At 38.8% G+C, this 25,495-nt stretch overlaps 1 protein-coding gene across 1 annotated transcript in view; it reads left to right on the plus strand.

Moving 5' to 3' along the window:
* The window catches only part of LOC107559339 (B-cell lymphoma/leukemia 11A-like), a 59,279-nt gene that overhangs the window by 4,984 nt on the left and 28,800 nt on the right, over nucleotides 1–25,495 (plus strand). The window lies entirely within an intron of this gene.

The raw sequence follows: 25,495 nt of genomic DNA on the forward strand, positions 1-25,495 counted from the left end.
GGGATTTTGGCACTGGAGGGACGGTTCAAGGAGTCCTTGCTGTGACAGGAGAAGCCATCCCCCTCGGTGTGTGTCCACAGGCTCATGGGAAACGCCTCTCTGTGCTGCACAGCCTCTCTCATGTGGTCTCGACAGATGTATCTTGATTTCGTTGTGGGTACTTGCATAGCCACATCTTATCCGTATAAATGCATGCCTTCACATTTTCACTTTCTGTCAAAAAAAGAAAGGAAATGGAAGGCCGTTCGGTTATTTTGGTTTGTCAGGAAACAATAACACAACGCTAATTATTTGTTTTAGTTTTGTGGATGTGGATTTTAATTAGCAGTTGACTTTATGCACTATATAAAACACGGAAAATACAGTCATAAAAAAGATAGTCCCTAATTTCCACTGTAAACAGCTTAAAATATAGACAACTCTGGAATCTTAGAGTAGCGTAAGTCTAATCTTGCTTAAGCTGAACGTTAAGTGAAATGAACTGCTTTAAGTTGTCGGTGTGTTATTATGTGTCCATGAGTGTCTTGAGTGGGGCGATTTAGAGTGACTGTTTTTTTAAATATAGAAAATGTGAGAGTGAGACTTTCCAGTCTGTTTTTCTGGCCTGGCTTTACATTTGGCCATTCTCTGGCCTGCCTCAAAGATCAGGTTCCAGGAAGCGTCTGCGTCTGGTTAGCCCCATCAACAGTCATTTGGACTTGACCCTTTGCTCTGGGCTAATTATCGTCTGCTGAGTTCAAGTATCAAGTTGTTTTCCAACAGTTCCCACTTGCATAGTTTGAGATACAGAAAACAAAGCCTCCTAGTTTGTGTGCATATAAATGTTTACAATAATCTGCTGTGGAACACACTTTTGTGCTATAGTATTTAAATTTAATCAGATATGGAGGCTGATCAAGCAGGTCATTTGTGTCTGCTTGCCCTCTTTGTTTTAAGCATGTTGATGCAGTTTCAGCACAAATTATACAACCTTTATGCGAGCTGGCTATCGCGCACGCCTCTTGTTTCTGTCAGCCGCAAAACTGGGTTATTAAACTCATTTACATCATAATGTATCAGGGTTCAGCTGATAGCATTGGGTCACTGGTATTATGTGTGCTTGTTATTATTATTATTTTTTAAAACAATTTTGTGGGAAGGTCCATAACGGGCATGGCAGGTCAGACAGGGAAGAGATATTAATTAGCCATATTATAGACAATTTCAGACATAACATATTCAAGGTTAGTTATGACTGCAGCTTACCATGATTGTATAAACCATAATAATTTGAGAGAGAGAGAGAGAGAGAGTGTGTATGTGTGTGTGTACCTGGGTTAGAGGTGGTCTAGAACATCACAAAACTGCAAGGTTGAAGGAAAGGTGATAGTTCAATGCTTTTAAGTTAAAAATGTATTTCATTTTTACATTTCTATAATTGATATGAAATATATATATATATGAAAAAGACTTAAATGATAAAAATTTATATAGGCATATATATATATATATATATATATATATATATATATATATATATATATATAAAATATTATATATATATATATATATATAAAACATTTTTATTCTGTTAGCTACATATCTTTCTATTTATTAATTTTGTAAATATTATTTTATTATGAACTTTTATTTGTTTATTTTTATTTTGTATTCATTGTTTATATTTTTTAATTTTAATTTGATAATTTAATTGTTATTATTTATTTAATTTATTTTTAAGACAGATCATTAGGCTATAGTTCAGATGACCAAATAAGGAAATTGGTATGTGTGATGTAACGATTCAATTTCCATATATAGCTGCTCAGTGTGAGAAAAGGCAGTAACTGCCACAGAGGAATGGATTTGTTGTGTGAGCATAGAAAGTGGCAATACACACGTGTGTGTGTGTGACTGTGTGTTACCCCAAATAGCACAATGTATCCTGGTGAGGGGGCCTTACTAGGACTGAAACACTCCTGTGACTGAAACACTCCCATGCAGTGATTTGATGCAGTCATAATTGATTTATTTAATTTTTAATTCCTAAATGAGACTTTGAATCCTCTCATTTCTTGACAATGGCAAACAAAAATTAGACAGGTTGACACAGAAGTGTCTTGTTGAATTAATGTTGTTCCCAGAGCTTTGAATACACTCTGTTGATATAATCGGCTTCATGTCCTTTGCTGCACAATATAAGATGTCTGATGAAATGTAAAAATTATGCAGAGTAACATCCTATGATCTTCTGTTTCGCAACGCATTGTCCAAAAACATGTCGATGGAACAGATTGAATTTGCTTTGGCTTGCGATATGGGGCCATTTGGAGCTCTGAACTTTTTAAAAACATTTTATCAAGCGCTTTTCAAGACTCTGTCTTTCGTTATGGCAGCCCTTCAGAAATTATGACTGCTCTCCAATAAATTGGCAGATTAGATCGGACTAACACTGCCGCCATGCAGAACGGACCTCAATACAGATAATTGTTTTTAAATGGCCTTTGCTGGGTGGGTTTTTAATGCCTCTAACTCTCCTGCTCGCTCGCTCACTTGCCCATTTTGTCACTCTCTCTCTCTGTGTTATGCATATGGCTGTAGCAGTCAATGTAAATCAGGGGCATCCAATTAATATTGAATCAATTACACTGTGTGTGATTGTCTGGCATGTGAGCCACCTGCAATTTTCTGTGCCAAAATGTGACCCAAATGAGTGGCTTAACAAAGACCCCAGCAATTTAAGCTTTTTTTCCATATTGTTTTTTTTCTTCCTCCTTTTTTAAATCACATATTATCTGGAGCTTGATGATCTGTCATGATCATAATTATCATCAAAGCGCCTTTCTGGAGTTCGAGGGAGCGAGTGTGACACTGATCGTTTTTTAAGAGGACTTGTAAGGAGCAGCGTTAACTGACGTTCAGTCATCAGTGAGAACCGAGGCAACCACGACAGTTGTTTTTATTTTCCAAACTGCCCCATGCAGCATGGGAGTGTGTGTGTTTCTGACAGACGAAATAGATTTTCTTTAGAGGCATGTGTGGAAATATGCATGTATACAGAGGATGCTCAGTATCACAAGATCATTTCATTTGTGTGTTGCTGCCACGGCTTAATATGGGGCGACACCTTTTTTTTTTTTTACGATCAAGAAAATGAATAATCGGGAAGCGACAAAGAGACATGTCTTACCCGAGCGGCGATGGTGCCCTGGAAGCGGCTCTTTATGAATATGTATTCGAACTGGGGGGGCATTTGTCGCTAATTTTCCAAACCTTTTTATTTTCTTTCACTGGCAGGATTTCTTCATACAAAAGACCCGTTGTCCCTTTCAAAGAACACTGTGCTGTTGGAAGCCCATGTGTGTTTGTGTCTAGTCCCTGCATATGTGTACCATCTTCTGTCTGATCTTAGAAAAACTAGCATTACCGAATGTGTGTGCGAGAGGTGTGCAGTGCTTTTCCAGAGGGAAGAGGTGTAATAATAGCACAGAATGATGTTTAATTCTCTTGGAGCTGTTTTGCTGCATGTGGAAATGTGTCTCTCAGCATCCCTCGCAAAAAACATTGTGATATTCTGCATCCTCGGCCTTGATTTGCATGATACAGTCGGCTCGGTGCTGTGGGGGTGGAAGGCTTCCTTTCATTCGCCATTCTCATCTAATGGGCTACAGCACACATTTTTTGTTGGGTTGGGAATTTTGTGTTGCATGGAAAAAAAACGAGAATCCATTTTTTGTTGTTGTTTGTACAAGACTTATTTATATTCAGTTGAAATTGAGAGATATTATATGAAAATTGTATATCTGAAGGCTTTAAACCTTAAAAATCACATTGTCTTTACCTGTTTTTTTGCGCCAAAGTCGGCGTGCAAGGAAACAAAGGTATTTATCAGCCAGACGGGCACTGCCTGGCACAGTGCCACCCGCTCCGTCTCAGTTCTCCCACCCCCGCACCCCTTCATACGCTCTTAGCACCCAATGATGCTCTCACCCCCCCCATCCCTCCCTCCTGCAGACTATGGCTTCGCCTCCTCCATCACAAGAGGAGAAATACCCAGCTCTCTCCTTTCTGTCTGTCCTCATCTCCATAATGCCACCTGATCACGCCGTCTTTCCGGGACTACCTCGAGTGATCGCTTTGTCTTTCCGGCGGATGTTAGATGAAAAATAAAAGCTATGCAAAAACGCTCAGTATCTGTTGTTGTTCGCAGGTACGTGCTGGTGTAGAGTTCAATTTTAGGTCTGTGAGAAGTGTGATTATGCCTCTGCGGAGAGATTTTGTGATCGTTTTACTGATATTCAAGCTCCCCTCTTGCCTGATCTCTTCGGTTTTTTTTGTGCCAACATGTGTGCATGTTTTTATGTGGGTGGACGCGCACATACCCACTGGGTCCTGTCATATTGCAGCTCTCAAATTGTGTCAGATGTTTTAGAGGAAGGTGTCCATAAAAATGTTTATTTACTACAAAGCATATTTATAAATCTCGGCGCATTACAGACAGCTTCTATAAACACAGATAGGAATGGTGCAGAATTGCTTGGTCGTGTGTGTGTGTGTGTGTGACTGTGAGAGGCCTGTGCGTTTGTCTGTGGTTTTCTGCTGCTGTGTATGCGAGATGTGTGTGTGTGTGAGTTGGCACTAGTACTGCAGGACATCCCTGAGTGGCCAATGCCAAAGAGAAATTGGCACAGAGCAGGGCTGGAGGCATCGGGTGGGCTTCAGGAGGGGTATCCTCCACTACTCTGTTTACCATGTACACACACACGCACTGTTAGACACATGTAATGGCCTCGTCACTGCTCCAGAGCTAGGCTAGTGCTCTATCTCTCCTGGTATCACAAGGCGGACACAACTCCACTACGAGGTCACCTTGACCAGCTATGCCCCCGCGCCAGCCGGGTTGCTCAATCCGATCAATTCATCTGGGCTCTAATGGTTACAGATGGCAGGACTTGAGTCTCTACAGACACCTTCAGCGCTTGGTGTTTTTTCTCTCTTCTCCTTTCCTCTCTGTTTTGTCGCTCCTTCTATCATTCTGTCTCTGATAATCTCTTAAGGGCGTCTGCTTCCCACCTGTAGGGAAGAAAAATCACAAATGAGATCGCTTTAATATGTCAACAGTTGCTCCAAATGATACAGAGAATATATATATATATTTGCTGATATCTTAGATTTTTCTCCTCAGAAATACCTCGGAAGAGATCTCAGACTGTTCTCAGATTTGACAAGATATCAAAGTTTGTAATCAAATGCGATATCAGTATTAACTCAAACATTTCTTATCAAATACTTTGAGAACTGAATTATCTGAGATATAGTTTTAATTTGATTTTAATTTATTCAATTTGATATTTCTTGTTGGTATTTAAACAAGTATCTCGTTTGTGTCTATTTTTTATTACTCCTGAAGAATATTGTGAGAAATATCTCAGAAAATGTTAACATTTACTAACCATTTCTCCTAAACTTACTTTTTCCTTTTAAAGTTTAAAAGTCAACTGAGCTCAGTTTGTGTTGTATCCCTATGCTTCTCAGATTTTCTCCTCAGAAAATTACTTTAGGTATCTCATAGTTTTAGAAGAGTTCTTAACAATGTCTAAATACTGCTAAGATTTGCCAAGGTAACAAAGTCTGCAACCAAATGAAATCTCAATATGAACTCAATCATTTATCAAATTCTTCCAAGACTGAATTAACTGAGCTACAACTTTGATTTGATTTGAATTCATCCACATTAATTTTCTTGTTTATATGTAAACAATCATCTCATTTGTGTCTATTATTATTTCTTCTAGAGCATTTTTTCCTAAAGCAAAACATCTGGGGAGAAGTCAACGTTTTTTCAGATGTTTCTCCTAAAATTCTTTTTATACTCTTTAATTTGTTACTTGAAACTTAAAAGTGAACTGAGCTATAAAAGAGCATGAGCTTTTTTGCTACAATCTTGTGCTTTTTCTCAAATTATTCTACTCAGAAAAAGACCTTAGGAATCTCAAAGAGTTTTAGAAGAGATCTTAGCAATGTCTCAAACTGTGCTCATTGTTGCCAATATAAAAAGTTTGCAATCAAATGAGATCTTAAAATAAACTCAAACATTTCTTAGCAAATTCTTCCAGAACTGAATTATCTATATTTATCTGAATTAACTATCATTTATAGTTTTACATATTAATTATCTTTGTTTTGAACAGTCGATTTATTTATGTCTATTTTTTTTGATCCTAACCAATTTTAAACGAAATATCTGATAAAAGCTCAACTTTCTCCTAAACCCCAGATTTTAATGTTGTTAATTAAAACTCAAAGTCACCTGACCTATAAAAGACCAATCTCTGAGCAGTGAGAAGTGCCCTCAGATTACTCACACAGGTGAAGACACAGGATGTTAGATACCACCTTTCTGATCCGGTTCTGTTAAAAACAACAACGCAGTGTTAAGCAGGACAGGCTGTCTCTTGCAGGCTGGTGGATCCCCGTCAAAATCTTTCACTTAGACTTTTACTTGAAGCCACTCCACACCCCTCACCCATGTGAGGTCCTCAAGAGCATGCGTGCCACGACTGGAGCTGCTGTCCGTATCTCCCTCTCTGTGTTTGTGTGTGATTTGGGTGGTTGCCTGCTCTGCTCATGTTGGTGTTGGGTGCCTGCCTAGTTTTAGTGGGTTGTAGTGTTTGTGTATTTGTGTGTGCACGTATTTGCATGTGTGTATGTGGTTTTAGACTCTGCAGCGGAGACTGTATGCAGACGCTTTGCGTGACGAGGGCTCAGATCTTTCACAGATTAATGATTAATAATTTTTTTATTTGACATTTTTGCTTATATCTGTCAGATAGACAGTATATGTTAAATTTATAAAATGAAACATTAGTTTGCATTAGATACATTTATTAGGTTGGTTGTGTTTATATGATTATTCTTAGTGTGTTTGATATTGGTCTGGTGGGTGTTCAGATATCCAGATATTCAGTACTATAAGCTCACTGTAGCTTGTGTGTTGTGTTTGCACATACTCTATATGTTTGTATACTGTATATAGATCCGTATGAATGCTCAGAAATGTCCTGTTCTGTCAGTTCCAGTGGTGACTGGGCTCTGAATCTCTTCTTTACTGTGCTGGAGACCTGTGTGGGTCACAACCCCTCACCTAGAGCAGGACGGCCTGTCATACTCTTTCCCCTCCTGCCTGCCAATAAGTTAATTGCTTTATTTTTAGATTTGAGTGGGATGAAGCCACCCAGAGCCCAGCTGCAGCCCACACAGGCTCAACCTACCTGTGACCACAGAAGCTCTAATATTTGATCTGTGTACAGTTAGACACAGATATCAACCTTTAATTTGATTGATAAAGACTCCAAAATATACTTTTTTTGTGTCACTCCGTGAGCGCTCAATTGAAAGCCTTCTTTTGTTGGTGTAATTGAGGAGAATTTAGTTTATTTCTCATGTGGCTTTTAATTAAACAAAATCTTTTATAATACAACTTTTTTGTACATGATAGTTTTTTAAATAAATGCAATGTATTTATTATTTAGCTGTTGCTTTTATTTAATTTAATTGCTTGCATTGTAAGTATAATATTGGCAGTGTAATTCACATAACTAATAGAAAATGATCAACCTTCAATTTAATTGATAAAGACACCAAATCATCTCTTTTTAAGACATTGTTGTTCCATGAGTGTTGAAAACTGAAAGTTCTGTTAGTATAATTGAGGAGAACTGAAATGTATTTCTCAATGATATGGCTTGTTTTGTGATTTTTATAGTACAAAATGTGACGTTTATTTGTATTTTGTACAAAATTGTCATTTTGATGCGGTGTATTTGTATTTATTTAGCTATAGCTTTTATTTGATTTAATTGAATTGCTTTTATTGTAAATATTATAGCAGCACTGTAATTTGCATAACTAATGGAAAACAAATGATTATATCTGCACTAAAGATTTTTTTATTACCTCTGTTACCACTCTACCTCCTCAGACGTCTGCTACCACAAATATTGAACTGCTTTTCAAATGATCATTTACTCAATAAACCGACAATTGCCAGAAAAGTGTTTCCTCTTTATGAATTAACTGATCTGTATGAAACAGGATGGAAACAAATAAAGATTTAGAAGAGTCGAGTAAAGCTGAGAGCCAGATTTGTTAAGCAGCCATTATTGTGTTGATTGGTCTCTAAGCTCACACCTAGACCCTCACTTGCCTCCGTCAGGTCCATGGGGCTCACATACTCGCTTACACATACACACATTCTGGGCTTTTCCTGTTAACAAACTTGAGGAAAATGGTGCAACATCTACTCGTAAAAACATGTGCTGGTGACACACACACACACACACACACACACACACACACACACACACACACACACACACACACACACACACAGACTCTTACTTCCTGACTGAATCTTACTGATAATTTGCTCAGGCTCATTTGAATTTTAAGCACTTCTTTAATCTTCAAAGCCTAAATTGCTTTATGAATATGCATGGTGTGGGCAGACTTTAGTTCATTACCTAGTTGTAAATTCTAATGACCATTAGGTCTTCTCAGTAATTGCCAATTGTTTTGCATTTTTGATTGGCCTATTACCATACGCATTCTGAACACATCAGCACGGCTTGTCAGACCTTCTGCAGGGAGCTGTGTATGAAAAAGCATGTGTGTGTTTATATGTGTGAGTGCATGCTTATACAGGGGAGGGGGTCCTGTGGAAGAAAAAAGAAGAAAAGAAGCAAAGGTATAAATTGCTTCAGAGGTTTGCTTTTTTTCGTCCTGGATTTTGAACGAGAAATGGAGGTTGTAAATGAAAGCAGCGTGTTGTATGTGAAGATTGAATGTTCACCGGGAGATTTGACATATTTAATTTACTTGATGACTCTGCACACCCTCATTAATGCACTTTGCATACAGCGGCGCACTTAATCACTGCTGATCAGACCCGGCTCAGCCCGCTGCTGTAACATACTCCAGAGATAGCAGAGAGAGCCTCGTCAAACCACTCAAATTACGCACACACTGACAGCAATTCTGCTTTCTGCATATGATGACATTAATGCATTTTTTCCCTGTTCCAAACCCACCGTAAACCCCCTTCCCAATGAGGAAGCAGATGTTGAACACCTCCTCCACCCCAAACACACACACACACACACTGGTTTCCATTTTTTGTGGGGACTCTCCATAGGCGTAATGGTTTTTCTACTGTACAGACCGTATATTCTATTGCCCTACACCAACCCTACACCTAAACCTACCACTTACAGGAAACTTTGTGCAGTTTTAGATTTTCAACACACACACACACACACACACACACACACACACACACACTCTTACTTCCTGACTGAATCTTACTGATAATTTGCTCAGGCTCATTTGAATTTTAAGCACTTCTTTAATCTTCAAAGCCTAAATTGCTTTATGAATATGCATGGTGTGGGCAGACTTTAGTTCATTACCTAGTTGTAAATTCTAATGACCATTAGGTCTTCTCAGTAATTGCCAATTGTTTTGCATTTTTGATTGGCCTATTACCATACGCATTCTGAACACATCAGCATGGCCTGTCAGACCTTCGGCAGGGAGCTGTGTATGAGGAAGCATGCTTGTGTTTGTAAGTGTGTATGTGCATGCTTACACAGGGGAGGGGGTCCTGTGGAAAAAAAAGAAGAAGAAAAGAAGCAAAGGTATAAATTGCTTGTGAGCTTTGCTTTTTTCATCCCGGATTTTGAGCGAGAAATGGAGGTTGTAAATGAAAGCAACGTTTTGTATGTGAAGATTGAAAGTTCACCGGGAGATTTGACATATTTAATTTACTTGATGACTCCGCACACCCTCATTAATGCACTTTGCATACAGCGGCACACTTAATCACTGCTGATCAGACCCGGCTCAGCCCGCCGCTGTAACACACTGCAGAGATAGCGGAGAGAGCCTAGAGTCTAACCACTCAAATTACGCACACACTGACAATGATTCTGCCTTCTGCACATGACGACATTTGTGCATTTTTTTTCTGCTCCAAACCCACCGTAAACCCCCTTCCCAACAAGGAAGCAGATGTTGAACACCTCCTCCCCCAACACACACACATACTCTTGCTGGGCTTCAAATGCTAGTGCCATTTTCTGAGAGTGATTTGTCTTACTAAGTGAGGCTCTGTTAACATGCTGAGGGAAATTAATTAAATCTTTCAGCACGTTGCGTGTGTCCCACTGCATGTGGACATGTGGCTGTATTGGTTCCAGATCTCAAACATGCGATTGCACAGTCGGGACCCATATGGAAATGCACACGTAGACACACACACACACACACACACACACACACACACACACACATCTCGACTTGTATCAGTGTATGCATTTCCCAAAAGAGAGACTGTCATATGTAATTGAACCAGAAAGAGACTGAGAGTGGGCTTGTGGACAAAAATTTGTCAGTCAAATAAATTCATGCATATATTATAATGAGAAATAATCAGATAGAGAGCTGAAACAATAAAAAAAAATTATTAATAATAAAATAATATTTTAATAATAAATTAACTCTGAAATAATAAAAATATATTTGAACAACAACAATAATAATAATAATAATAAACAACTAAAATAATACAATCAAACAAACAAAACTGGTTACACTTTATTTCGATAGTCCACTTGAGACATTCTATTAACTATAAGTAACTGTAACTACATGGCAACTACATGTCAACTAATTCTCATTAATTTGCAACTACATGTCTACTAACTCTCAGAGTAGACTGTTAGGGTAGGTTTAGGGTTAGTAGAATGTTGACAAAGAAAGTGTTAGAAGATATTAAGCAAACAGTCTACTAATACTCTACTAACTGCTAGTTGACATGTAGCTGCAAAGTTACATACTGTTAATAGAATGTCTAAAGTGGACTATCGAAATAAAGTGTTACCACAAAACCCCCCAAAGATAAATAGTTTTTTTTTTTCATATTTTGCATATTGCTTTTTTTTCTTTTCTTTCCTCACCAGTTTTCGCCAAAAGTGCTTTGAGGGAGCGCTGAAACCTGCATTATGATGAAAAAGAATTCTTAATCAGAAAAAAAGTAAGTTGCGCACGGCTGCATGGTTCACTCCTCGGACGGACGTGCCGGTTTCAGGAGAGGAGGGGAGGACAGGGTTGGAGGGGGAGGAGAATAGACTCGGGCCGGTGGGACTCGGCAGGCACTGTTTCCTCCGGACTCCTTTAGCCTACCCTGGCTGTGAGCACGCTTCAAAGTTGTTAATATTCAGCTGGGAAACCGTATCCAGAACACAAATAAATTATTAAGTGCATGAACTTTTTAGGCAGTAAGATGAACTGATGGGGCACATCTGTGAGATCCAGGGTCTTTTTTGTATTTGTGTGTGTGTGTAGCGTGGTGTAGTATGGGTTTCTTTGCATGTGTGTGTGTGTTTTTGTGCTTGTGCAGAGTGGATCTGCCCTTTCCGACTTCCCAGCCTCTGGTCTCCGGCCAAGGGCATGCATAATTGATTCCACACGCGCTATCATTTTCTTGATGTAATTGCCTTAGTAAGATATGATGAAATCTAATGGATAATTTATCGTCTCAAAATGGGTAAAGAAAGAGCGAAACGGCTGTGCATGTTTAGGGGAAGAGCACTGGCTGTCCATTCGACACTATCCCAGGCGGCATGTCTGATCTCTGTAATGTGGGTTGATTAGTTCTCTTTTCTCCTTGATTAGTGGACTTAAAGAGTAAATACTTTATCAATCTTTCCATCCTGAGGTCTTCTCTTCGGCCATCTGTGTCTAATTCCATCTTCAATTCAGCTTTAGACTCTTTTCCCTCTTTGTCACCATCTCTTTGCCCCTGTACAGCAGAGAGTGTATTGTCATCCATTGGGAATTATGTTTGTTGTTTGATTAAGATGTCTTGCTCTGGACTGCTTGCAGTCAGCTTGTGCGATCTGTTGTGTGCCGCATGCATTTGCTCATGTGTGTGTGTGTGTAAGTGTGAGATGAGATCCTGGCAGAGGCTCTGAACTGTTTGTTTCACAGTGGGGGTAGTGAACCGTGTCTGTTTGTGCTCTGAACAGGAACCTGATGGGTGCTGCTGTCTCTAGTCTGTTGCCTGAGCTCATACAACACACACACACACACACACACACACACACACGCATACATACATTCATACACATGCATGCATAAAGATGCAGTGGGGCTTTACCTATGTGTTTGGAACACGCATCTTATATAGACGACCTGCTCATGTTGTGTTTGCCTTAATCCTTGCATCAGTTGTCAGCAGAAACCAGGAACAATCTGAAAAGTGGGAGTAGACATATTATAAACTTTGTCAGCCTGGCTAATAAATATTACTTAGGTGACATAGTCACTGCTGTAAAGGAAGAAAAGTGAGCACTATAAGTTTATTGTGGAATATAGTTGGGAACCAAGAGTTTTTCATGACGTTCTAATCCGTTAACAGTTCACGCATGTATATTCTGTCTAATTGTGCTCATTTTTTATTGTCTTGCTTTTCAGCATGTCCAATTTCATGAACCAATTTAAGTCACTGTAGTTTCTGACTGGTTGTTCATATGTTAATGTGTAGTTAAAGACACACATTATAATTTTTTGTTAGTTGTATATTATAAACATTATGAAATTAATGAAATGTTACCACATTTTTTTTGGTTCTTTGTTGTTTTATATTAATTAGTGAAATAATTCCAGCATTTGGCAACATATTTTTTTTTTCATCAAATACAAAACAAAAAGAGGGGGATGAACTTTCTAACTTTCTACTTTCTACTATGGGGGACTTGTCTTATATACCACATTATTTATCAACTGTGAAGAATATTGGGCAATATGATAAATGTAATACCTAACTGAAGAAAGGTATGAAAAGAATATATACTGTCTTTGACTGCAAGACAAAAACTGCAGTAAAATCGCCCTCTGTTTGAAAATCCCCGCAAGCAAGGACTAAAATACTCTCAAGTCCACTTTTTTTTCTTTTCTTCTGGGGTTTTCTCTCCCTCTCCCTCCCTTGTTCTTTTATACTTTTCCCTCTCTTGAGTTTCATTCTCTCCATTGCATGTCATTCCAGGGAAAATCCAGGAGCCGTATGTGCCTCGGCATGTCTGAGGCTAATGCTAACCATTCTTTTTATCTCTTCTCTCCCCTGCTGTAACTCTCATTTCATCTAATTTTTCTTTATTTCGAAATTACTCTGTATTAAAGTCGCTCCCAGGGTCTACATTGAAAATCTGATATTTCAAATCTAATTTAAACCTGTGAATAAATGTTTTTTTTTGTTTTGAAAATTCTAATGTTATTATTTACAATGATGAAGAAATATAAAGATTCTACACTATTAAATAAGCAGATTTGTCATATTGATCATGTGATTCTTTGAATAGACAATCAGATGTTCTTACTTCCATTGAAACCCAAAGATGCTTTTTAGATCATTCTGGAGAATGAATGATGAGAATCATTAGATTTGACACAAACATGTGGAGTTCATGCAGCTTGAGTGCTTCTGTCAATAAAACTACAAAATTCTGAAATTCATGTTCATTTTTTAATTCAATTTTACACGCAAATTGTCAGCTGACAGTATAATTTGTAATTAAAAATATTTTATTACATTACAAAAATTTAAAATAGAAGCATGTTCACTTTTTGGACCCCACTGTATGTAATAAAACCAAGGAAGGACTGGATCCAGGTTGGAGAGGGCCTGGTCAAGCACATCTGTGCCTGTGAGGGGGCATTGGAACGGAGGTGGCAGAGTGGAGGGGGCATCCACACAAAGACAAAATTGTCCAGTGGGTCCATTAGCCTCCTTGGGCTCAGTGTGGTCAAACTGGCGGAGCCAGACAGGATGATAGATTGCTTTGTCAGAGTCCCAGAGTGAGCCCTGAACCTGAAGTACTTTGTTTATCTCCAACAAAAAGGGAAAGGCTTTAGAATAATCTATGTCTGTTTCTTTTTCAGAGAAAGAGCGAGCGGCGAGGGTTTGGGGGGGTGAGGGAGGTGCTTGTTGAAGGGGGAGTGCTGGGGCTCTATGGTGGTTATCCATTAACAGATGAACTTGGCCAAGGTCCAGCTGTTTGATGAGACAGTGTCATAGCCCGCACTCACTCTAGCCTTTACAATTCCCCTCACCCTCCTCTTTCTCTCTCTCCCTCTCTCTCTCTCGTCAGTCATGTTGTCTGCTTGTCTTTTTTCCTACCTCTAATTTTCAGTCTGCTTTTCTGCCTCTCTTACTGGATTTCTCTCTCTCTTACACTGTACCTGCAGCCGATTCCTCAAATGCTTCCAGGTTACTTTTCGCTAAAGGCGAAAACAATGCTACTTTTCTTTCCACCAGCTGCACCCCCTCCAATGTAAGAACCAGTTTAGACCGGTTAGCTGGCCTTGTAGCCTGGGCTCCATTGTCATCTTCTTTAGCTTGGAGGACTTTTGAGAACAAAAACTAAACACCAAAAGAAAATGAAAGAGCAATACTGATAATGCTCGTGACCTGCGGGTCCCCATTGGTGATTTAAAGTAAAGAAGGAGCTCAAATTAATAAAAAAAAAAAAAATGCTATTTGGTTGAGGAAAAACACGCTTTGAGGAAATCAATGTGTTTGAGGGGTCATTTTGTTACCATTTATTCAATTTAGGCTGAGCTTAGGCTATAACAAGGCATTAAACGGGACATGAAGGCCCTTTGTGTGTGTTTTGCTGGACAGGGTCACGTATCGAGTGAGCCATAGCAAGGGTAATTCCTTGGTGGAGTCTGTTACTGTCCACCCAGCTGCGCTGTGACCGCCTGTCTGATCGCCACTTGCTAAGCAGCTTGCTGAACCCGGGACCCCTGATGTATGGCCCACTTACCCTCGGCCAACAGAGGACACCATCGATTTCTCCCTCTACTCTGAGGGATGGTCAGTGAACCCTGCACTGACCCAGCAACAGTGATTCATCAGTTGAGACTGTGCTTCATAATTCAGTCCTAGAGTCATGTGAAACTTGGGATGGATTGTTTGATTTAGATATGGGTCTACAGAATTCCACAGTCATTAAAACCTGGAAATATCAGGGAAATTTAGGCATTTGTTAATTATAAAATATGGAAATGATTGGGGTCCTTAAGATTTAAAAAAAAAAGAAAATAAATTAATGCTTTTATTCAGAAAGGATGCATTAGATTGATCAAAAGTGACGTTCAAGACGTTTATATTTTTACAAAAGATTTCTAATTCAAATAAATGCTGTTCTTTTGAACTTTCTATTCATCTACGAACACTGGAAACATTTTTTAAATTAAGCAGCACAACTGTTTTTAAAATGTTTCTTGAGCACCAAAGCAATATATTGCAGTGTTTTCTGTAGGATCAAGTGACACTGAAAACTGGAGTATTTTCTACTGAAAATTCAGCTTTACCATCACAGGAATAAATTAATTTTTTTCAAAAACATGTAAAATATTAAATTGCACATTAACAGTTTACTCTTTTCTATAGCATATTTCAAAAGAAAAAATTACCTGCATTTATTATGTAAATTTGTACTTTATTATTTAGTTTATTATGCGCATTTATTAATCAAATTAACTAGCATACAAATTATTTATTTTAGTTTTTTTAGAATTAGTATATATTTCTAATATTGGCCTGTTATTGGTAATAACATGAAAATAATTATCATCTTATTGATATTGGCCAGAATTTCAATATTGGTGCAGTCCAAGTAATCATAAATGTTTCAAAAAGTCACAAACACGCAAATCTCTTTGACATTTAGTTTGCTGCGGTTGATTTGGTGGAACAGATCTTGATTTGTTTCAGTTTTTTGTTTGTTTGATTTTGTTGAATTTCTATTTCACTGTATCAAATCTAAACATTGGAACAAGCATTTATTTAGTCTGATACATAAACAGTTAAAAATATTCTACACTAGAATGGAAAGGGCGAGGGTAGGCTCCTTCCTTCTGGAGCAATGTATCATAAAAGCAATCCCTCTTATCTGAGGCAGAACCCACTTCCCCATCTCATACTAGGTGTCGTATCAAAGGTGAGCTTGGACACTGGGAACAGAGGTCAATACTGGCCTTAAGCAGCCATGCCACACACACACACACACACACACACACACACACACACAACTGTCAATCACAGGCTGGGGGTGTGAGATGCGACTCCGAATTTATGCTTTTTAACTTTTTAGTTTGAATGATACACAAGCTTGTCATTTAGATTTTTCCAGACCAAAAAGATGTATATTTTTGCTTTTATATAGCTTTATTTGTGTGTGAGAATGTGAATATGTACATTCTGCTATGCTCCTCAGAGCATTCAGTATGTCACCAGATGTTCATGACACAAACGCAGTTATGTTTATGCATTTTTATTAACCTGCACCAGTTTTAGTGGAATGATTTCCTGGTGAGTTCTATTTTCCCTCAAATATGTGTTTGCCTGGAGGGCAGTTACATTAATTTGTATGTGAGTGAGTGTGTGTGTCTGACCTGAATAGTCAGTCTAGAAGTTTTCTCCAAGTACTCTTTAGGGAACCGGCTGTGTATATCTCCAGCTCTTCCCCTGAATTCACGGGGATAGACCAGCAAATGTCTTCGGTCATATGTTAGTTGTGTGTGTGTGCATGTGTGTTATGCATCTACCTGAATACCAGTGTGTCTGTTTGTAAAAGCAATAATTCACTCAAAAATGAAACTGTATATTCATTTACTCACACTCATGCCATCCTAAAACTGTAAGATTTTTTTTTTCATCTGTGAATATTTTGAAAAATGTTCCAACTGTTTTTGTCCATATAAACAAAGTAAATGGGGTCCAAAACAACACCCCACTGACTTTCATTGTATGAACAAAATCACGTTCTTTAAAATATCTTCTTTTGTATTCCACAGAAGAAAAAAAGTCATACAATTTGGGACAACATTTACAGGTGAGTAAATAATGACAGATTTTGTTTTGTTAACTGTCCCTTTAAGCAAACCAGCATGTACATGTTCGGCACCCAGAGTTTTGTTTTGGTGGCAGATACACAGGTCACAGTGTGTGTGCTACATGAGACGGCTGGCATTTCAGAGTGTATTCATGTTGCTGCTCATGTATGTGTGTGGAAGAACGGACTGTGGTACATGTAACCCGACTGGGGTCAGAGATCTGAACCCCAGATGTAACCACAGGCCAGATACGGCTCAGCCTGGGCCAGACTGACAGGCTGGTCGGACATAGAGAGACCAGAGTGGTACGTATAGGAGGACAGGCTCAGCATAGACAACATGGAATTCATTACACCCTGCCCACCGTCACTGTGGCTGGCTTGGATTTCTAAGGATAGATGTGATCTGGCTATGTGTGTATTAAATAGCACAGAACAAACTCGATACTATTTCTTGCAACTTTGGCCAACAGGCTATTTCTGGACACGCTTTACCTGAAGACAAACAATGTCCAAGAAACTGCAAAAACACGCGTCTCGTATTATTTGATATTAGCATTGCACTCCCTACACAAACAGGAACTTTCAAAAACAAAATCCCACTACACCAATTGAAAAATAAACTCCTCTACTTCCTCCTCTTCTCAACCGTCTCTTTCCCTTCACACTTCACTTGCTCTCTTTAAAAACTTGTGAGCAGCGTTTAAAGATGTCATAGGCACGCTCTTGATGCATTTTACTTCAGTTTGGTTGAATTTTATGGTAGTGTCCATAGTGATGTCCCATAATGCATTGCGACAAGCTCTTTGGAAAAAAGAAACCCAAGATCATGCAAGATAAATGTTGATTACTAATATACATATTTTTTATTTTATTTTATTTTTTATATTTATATTTATGTATTATATTTATTTTATTTTTTATTTTTTTCAGTACTGAAATAGTTCAGTGTAATTATTTTTTTTAACATTTGTGTGTTCTATGCCTTTTTATATGGTTTATTATAGGGCTGCACATTTTAGGGGAAAATCTTTTTTTTCTCAAAAATTGCAATTGCGATTTAAAATGTGATAGATAGATAGATAGATAGATAGATAGATAGATGTAATAATATCCAGTTTTGCTGTACTTGCTTGTAGGGCTACACAATTTGTAACTATATATTAAAATGACTTAATAATAATAATAGTAATAATAATAATAATAATAAACAAATTAAGAAGTATTGTAAAATAAAAAAGAGTATTTGAGAAATATAATATAATAAAATGTATTATTATTATCATTACTGTTATAGTACAACTGTAAAATTACAATATAATATTTATGGCTGTCGTAATTAATTTCTTAATTTTCAAATGTTAACTCGTTGAGCTTTTTTTTCTTTTCTGTGGAAAACCACAGAAAGCCCTTAAAGCTTCTCTTTTGTTGACAACAGCCTGTTTATAAGTGTTTCTAATTACAAATTGGGAAGATGAAGAGAAATTGGTTATTAGCAACACAGCTATAAGCAACACAGGGGATGTAAGTGATCTTTAAACCACCCGTCCCGTAAACTGCTTCTATTCACATCAATAGAGAGAGAACAAGGTAATGGGGTTGCTGGTGTTGGAGTTTGATGTATGGATTATGTTTACCGTGGCATATTTTGTTTGTGTGCGGGGGCTGTAAGATTGGGCTGTTTGATGAATGGACATGCCCTCCAGATTCACATCAGCACCTGCGCACCCTTTCTTTCCCTCCATCCTGAACACAGCAGCCAAAACTGCCCCCTCACACTCCTGGTGCACCTCCATTTATGGGGTTATAATTGGCTTGAATTAAAAAAAAATCTTTTTTTTTCATAATTGTGTTTATATAACCCATTTCTGTTGTTTACTGTCCGTGCCATGAAAGGATATATTTGTGTTTATCTTGGATGCAGGTTCACCCACTGTTAGATGTATCAGTTTAGTTATGCAAACATAAAGTCTTTCTGCTTACAGGGATCAGAGTATCTGTGATGTTTGCTTTTGGGCTGTGTGAAGTCTTGTTAAAGTGCCTTTTATTAACAGTTTGCCTGGACAAGAGCTCTTTGGCACTGAGGCATAGAGTGAGAGTGAAAAAAGGGAGAGAGAGCAGTTTTCCACAGCTATTACTTCTGCAGAAGGACCATCAAAAGCCACATCAGTGCCCTTAATGGGGCCCAGTCCACAACTGATAGCTTCAATGTGTCCAACAAAACTATAATCCTGAATACTAAAATAGCCAGACAGCTTTATGTGTGTAATTCATTAGGTATAGAACATGGAATATATAGAGAAATTAATCTGAGCAGCTGTAAAATGTGGGTTTTAAAGGAATAGTTCACCCAAAAGGGAAAGTTTGGGGCATTATTTACTCACTCTTATGTGGTTCCAAACCTGTATGAGTTTCAGCTGTAGAAAACAATAAGAAACAGTTTTGAAGAATATCCTGATCTTCTCTTTTATAAATATCCACTTTTCCCCAAAAGTTTAGTTAAAAAGGACATAATTTATATTACATTGTTCTTAAATTTTATGTGTCATTCTTACTTTTATCCTTTTCTCTACTTATTTCAATTACATTGAAATAAGTAGGATAAATGAATAAATAAATAAAGATGTATAAATAAGTTCTTTAAATTTATTTCTATGCTCATGAATATGCATGTATATATGCATGTATCCAGATTTCCTGGAAAACACAGCAAATTTTGTTTGTGTAAACTTGTGTAAACCAGTCGGCATCTAACCGCTGTGATCAATGAATCAATTAGCTGGTTCTCATTTTCAGAGAAATAGAACTTAAAATTCAATTTGTTTGTCTTTTGCATCAGATCTTTTCAATTAAATGCTTAATTCAGTTCACTAAACCATTTGAATGATTCGTTCACAAATTTTCAAACAGGTTTTGGACAGATGAAAAAAAAAGATCAATGAAACGGTCACTAAGAAGAGCTAGGGCATATTTTGAGTAAATAACTTCTGTTCAACAAACACATCTTTTGGAGAAGATTAGGAATAAATTAAAAGAGTCGCACAAACCACTTTTATGATGCTTTTGCGTCTTTTTAAAAGTTTTTTCTCCAGTCCCCATTCACTTTCATTATATTAAAAAAGAGCAGCCGGTACATTCTTTAGAAATTCTCCTTTTGTGTTCCACAGTAGAAAGAAAGTTATACCGGTTTGAAATTACATGAGAGTGAATAATGATGTAATTTTTATTTTGAACCGATCTATTCCTTTAATTTTGGCTGAGTTTTTGGCGAGTGCAGTGCAGGCTTTGTGGTTTGCATGAGAGCAGAGGCCAGTGGCACTCTGTGTGGGGTGGAGAGGTGAGTGTGTGAGTTTGATCTGCTCCATTGTCTTCCCTCTTCACACAGTGCTCTCCAGTGAGAAGTAATCAATAGCAGCAGTGGCTGACTCTCTGCCTTTGTCTGCGTCTCTCTGCAGCTACTGAGAGACAGTTTTGACATCTCGGAATGCCGCGGGCAAACTCTTACCCTCTCTTTCTTTTTTGCGTACACACATACACACACATCATGCCAGCCTGGCTGCTCTTTGTTCAATGTTGTACTGCTCTGCCTTTCCGGCACACACAGGGGCTTGTGTAGGAGTGTATCTCTGTCTCTCTCTCTCCCTCTCTTTTTTTTAAACATTCTATTTTTATAACTCTGTGCTGTTAAACACATTACACTGATTCCATAAGCCATGCTGTTCTGCTCTGGAGAGCTGACACTGTGAACTCTGACCTCTGCCAGACTTTATAGCCTTTTAACGAAAAGTTGTTAATGCCTTTGATAAGTTGCGGGTCGGCTGCATGTGCGAGGGAGCGTGCGTGGACGGGCCGTGGGGGAGGAGACTATGTGTGACCTCACTGCTGGAGCTGAGGTTGTATCAATGGCCAGAGAGTTACTGGCTCTTGAGTTATTTTTAACTGTACAGTAGTTTTTGTGCAGGACAGGGGGAGACGTACTGTGAAAAACACAGTTTTACTCTACTGTGATGAGACTGGTGAGATTAAAGTTGTACAAACCTCATGCATTTGGCTCTTTTGCCCATTTGTACCTGCAGCTTTTTAATGTCTTTGAAGGCTGTAGTAAAGAGTTGTCCCAAGGCAGTTATTTATTATTATTATTATTATTATAATTGTTGCTTAATTAATAAATGCATATTAATTGAATTATAATGAGTCACTAATATTCAAAAATGTATATTCGCTGATTGTTGGAAAGTATGGTTGTGGCACTGTCAAAGTCATGTGCTTGAATTCCTGGAAACACACAAACTGAAAAAAATATATATTTACAATTTTATCACAATTATAAAAAATAAAATTTCATAGTAATATATTACAAAATTGCTTTGGATAAAAAACCTCAGCAAAAATCTCTAATTGTAAATATTATACTTCTCGTCCAGCTAAATGACTTTATGCCAACTGCATAAAGTTTAAATATGCAGAAATGCAAATATGTTTTTCTATGTAACATGTATTTATATAATATTATATATTGCAGCCCTTCAACTCAGTTTCATTAATTAGCATTTCATTAATTTAATTTAATTTAATTTAATTTAATTTAATTTAATTTAATTTAATTTAATTTAATTTAATTTAATTTAATTTAATTTGAATAAAACCTTTTGCTCTCTTTTGTTTTTTTGTCTCACGGTCCTCGTGACCAGACACAGATGACTGTTTCTGCTTGACCAGACAGTGCTGTGCAAGACCTGTTAACAACGGAGAGCAGAATTCTCAGATGACCCCTCTGCCCTGCAGACTACAGGACTGTGTAACACTCTTCATATGTCTTACACTCCCTTGTACTTTATTTATTTATCCTTTACACAGAAATGAACAAAAGAGGTTTACTCTCTGACACTGAGCGTTCACAGGCCTCAGCGGAGGTGAGCGTGTCACAGGAAGAGAGAGCAAACTGTAAGAGCAGTCCACCGGGGTGAGCTCTGCATTCAGCTTGCGGTCAATAAACTGATCCATGCCCCGCTGACCTTCAGAATGGAGTGACCCCAGCATCCCGCTGCAGTCACACACAGATCTGACCAGCGGGCCGTACTGTGCTGGCCGCAGATACAGCCCAGGCTGCTGCAAACAGGAACACACATAGAGCTGTTATAAACTAAAGGGCGAGCACAGTTCAGGATTGATTTTCTGTGGGTATTTGTGTGCGTTTGTAAGTGCGTGTGTGTTTATTTTAAAGCAGGGACCGGAGTATTTTCCTGACCACAGGAGCGGCCATGTCTCTGCACAGATGCCCCGCTGTTTATCGGCTCTGCACTGTATGCATAATTTAAATAGAGACCTTAGCCACACAAATTAGAGAAGGGCCTCTGTTATCATTCATAATTCTCATCTGATAACCACTAATAACAGCCCTCTCCCTCCTCCGACGATGCTGGCTGCATAATGGACCTAACAGCTTTAACCAAATTACCTCCAATACGTATATGCCACAAGGCTAATAAAGCCAAATAAATGTATCACAGGCCGAGTAGCCCTGTGCCTCCTAATGCACATAAATCCATGCTGGCTGGCTCTCATTACCCTGTGTGTGTAGCGGAGGCTAAATCCTGCCTCTATCATGTCCTCCTCCCCCAGTGACCACTAGCTGCCAAGTCAGAGAGGCAAGCTGCCAGTAATCAGCGCACGATTCCCCTCGTTCGTCAGCGTGCGCCGAGCAGCCCGCCGCTGTCGTGGCCTAGTCCGAAAAGCGACACTCTCGGCGGAGATGAGGGAGGTTGTTTTGCCTAACAGGTCCACCACCATGCTTCCTGTACAAGAGTAAAACTCACTTCTGATGTACTATATATAAACTTGACTGTGAGACTTGTCTGTAAGAGAATTGCAGTATAAAAAGAGGAGTATTAATAAGTGCTTTGTTATTTGTCATTTTCAAAATCTGTTGACAACCTTGTGTTGACATATTTATAGCTGATGCTGCTTGCTGAATGTACTATTTTTTATGTTTGATGTTTTTGAAAGAACTCTCTTTTGCTCACCAAGGCTGCATTTATTTGATCTAAAATACATTAAAACAATAATATGAGAAATTAGATGTGAAATAATATTACAATTTGATGAATAGAAATTTTTTTGTAACAATGTTTAAGCCTTTACTGCCACTCTTAATCACTTTAATGCATGCTTCCTTGATAAATAAAATAATACATTTCTTTTTTAAAAACTTACTGATCCCACCCCCCCACACACAGTCATTAAAAAGACAAGAAAAAAAGAGAAAAAGAGAGAGAGAGAAAATGATCAATTTAGTTTATTTAGTAAGTATTTTGTAGTAAGTAATTTGATAGATTCAGCATTATGTGTGCATTTAATTTGCAATATTTAAACTGTATTATGTATATATATATATATATCAGCCATTGGTCCTGCTCTCTAGGAAAAGTCCATCTTTGTTCCAATAGTATTGATGCAGTAGTCACTTTGCTGATGCAGTTTACTGTGTTTGTATAGACTAGGTTCATGTGGCCACTGTTTGGTGCAGCGATGTGTGTGCGTGTGTTTAGAGGAGAACATCTGGACATGACAAGAATGCAGAAGTGAAAATCTCCCACAGCAGACTAAATCACCCCCTTCATTCACTCCCCTTTATGTCTTCATCAGAGGCTGTGAGAGGCCCCCTGCCCGCTCTCTTCCTCCTGTCTCCCTCTCTCTGTCCATCTCTCTGTCTCCAGCCTGCTTTTGAGCAGATATGTTAGAGACGTCCACGAGTATTTGGAAGTTACAACAATGATCGATTATGAAAATGCATAAATTGTGTCGAAATACACCTCGAAACACTTATGGAAAAAATAAGACCTCGTTGTTTTTGTGATTTGTTATGGTGGCATTTTGGGATCTGATTGTTAAAAGGGCTCACAACTATAAGACATTTACCTTTTAAATGGTGAAATTCTTAAAAGGAATGTCTTAATAGGAATCTGTAATTTCACGTGAGGGACGTGTGAGGCAAAACATTTCCGCTGGTGTATTTTGCATCATATTTATGATTGTTAAACTTTACAAATTCATCACATTGACCAACATAAAGCTGCTTAGTTTCAAAGTGACCTCTAAATAAGCGGTGCTTCATGCATCAGGGACAATGGAGCTTCTTAGCCTGCAAAGTTTCGCCTGGATTTCGTTAATATGGTTGTGCCCTAATGGTGACTTTCAGTTCAGGAACATCAGTACTAGAATATATATACACACATGTATATATGTATATAGAGACACATTGAAACCTCACTAATGTGAAAGTCAAACCCCATAGTGTCTTACTCCTCCTTTGTACCTTTATGTCTCTCGTGCTGTTTCTCACAAGGTTTTCCTGCCACATGTGTCCACTCCAGACGGCTTCACCTCTCGACACCTGAGGAAAGCAAAGCAGAAAACAGGTAGTGAAAAACAAAACCGAGAGAGCAGTGTCTGTGAAGTCGTTGAACCGGAATGCGTTTTTTTTATGTTGTTGCCTCAGTGATCTACAGTGAATCTGTTTATTTTTCAGTGGAAGGGTGTTTCCTCCTCTCTATAAATACTCTCTCTCCTGTGTGTATGAGAGAAAGAGAGTACGATGATCTGTCCGTTGGGCTTTTGGCTCTTAAACACACATGCAGTGGTTTTAGCGTGGTGCTCTATTGCTTCGAGCTCAGCCCTGACCTGCCAGGCCCTGTCTCAGATTCCCACGTAGGGTGTGTTGAGACCTTGTGTAATGACACAGTACCGTAGAAGCTGCTCAATCTGTCCCCCCCTCTCCTCCTCCAATTTCCCCCTTCTTCCATGCGCTAATCTTTTGCTCCTTGACCAGGTCCGAGTCTCCATTCAGACATATGGGGGCTTAAGTTGAAAAGGGGACATTTTTATATCATCTATAAATCCTCACTCTTTCTTTCAACTAACACCTCCTTGTCTCCTGCTTGCCTCCATATTTGCAGAAAAAAACATGTAGGCCCATTGTTGCATGGCGGCAGAGGGCTGTAAGAGAGACCGCGAGTCATTGGCGAGTTTTGGATTGGCTAATCGGGGCAGGGGAAGGGTGAAGCTTTGAGGGGTGTATGGGTGCAGGCGGTCTGTGAGAGGATCCCACCCGTCGGGGAAGCTGGGGCCATCCACTCCCCTGTTTCCCAGGCACCCGGCGTCTCTCTACGGTTACACAAAATGTCTGCCACCACTCCCCTGTTGCCAGGGTCTATTATTAGCAAGTGTCAGTCAGTTATTTGAGAGTAGTGCTTTTAGCTGCCATTTAAGTGGTTGACACTCTTTTTTGCAGCAGATTAAATGAAATTTTAGGCGCAGTTTGGCTTGGCTGCGAGCGGACAAAGGAGGCAGCTGTTGTTGGAAATGTAATCTGGCACCACCGGGAAAAGGGTGCCACGGCTGACGCTGCCCACCAACTCTCCTTCAATCTACAGTATCTGACGCCTTATTTCCAATAGCGGCAAAAAGTCCCATTCCATCCTCATTAAGCACACAGAGAGCATTGATTTGAAAAGTTGACATGGTTTCTCTGCCCCCCCCCCCCCCCCCCCCCCACGTCG

This window comes from Sinocyclocheilus grahami, unplaced genomic scaffold, assembly GCF_001515645.1.
Source record: "Sinocyclocheilus grahami isolate Dianchi unplaced genomic scaffold, SAMN03320097.WGS_v1.1 scaffold681.1, whole genome shotgun sequence".
Lineage (NCBI taxonomy): Eukaryota > Metazoa > Chordata > Actinopteri > Cypriniformes > Cyprinidae > Sinocyclocheilus > Sinocyclocheilus grahami.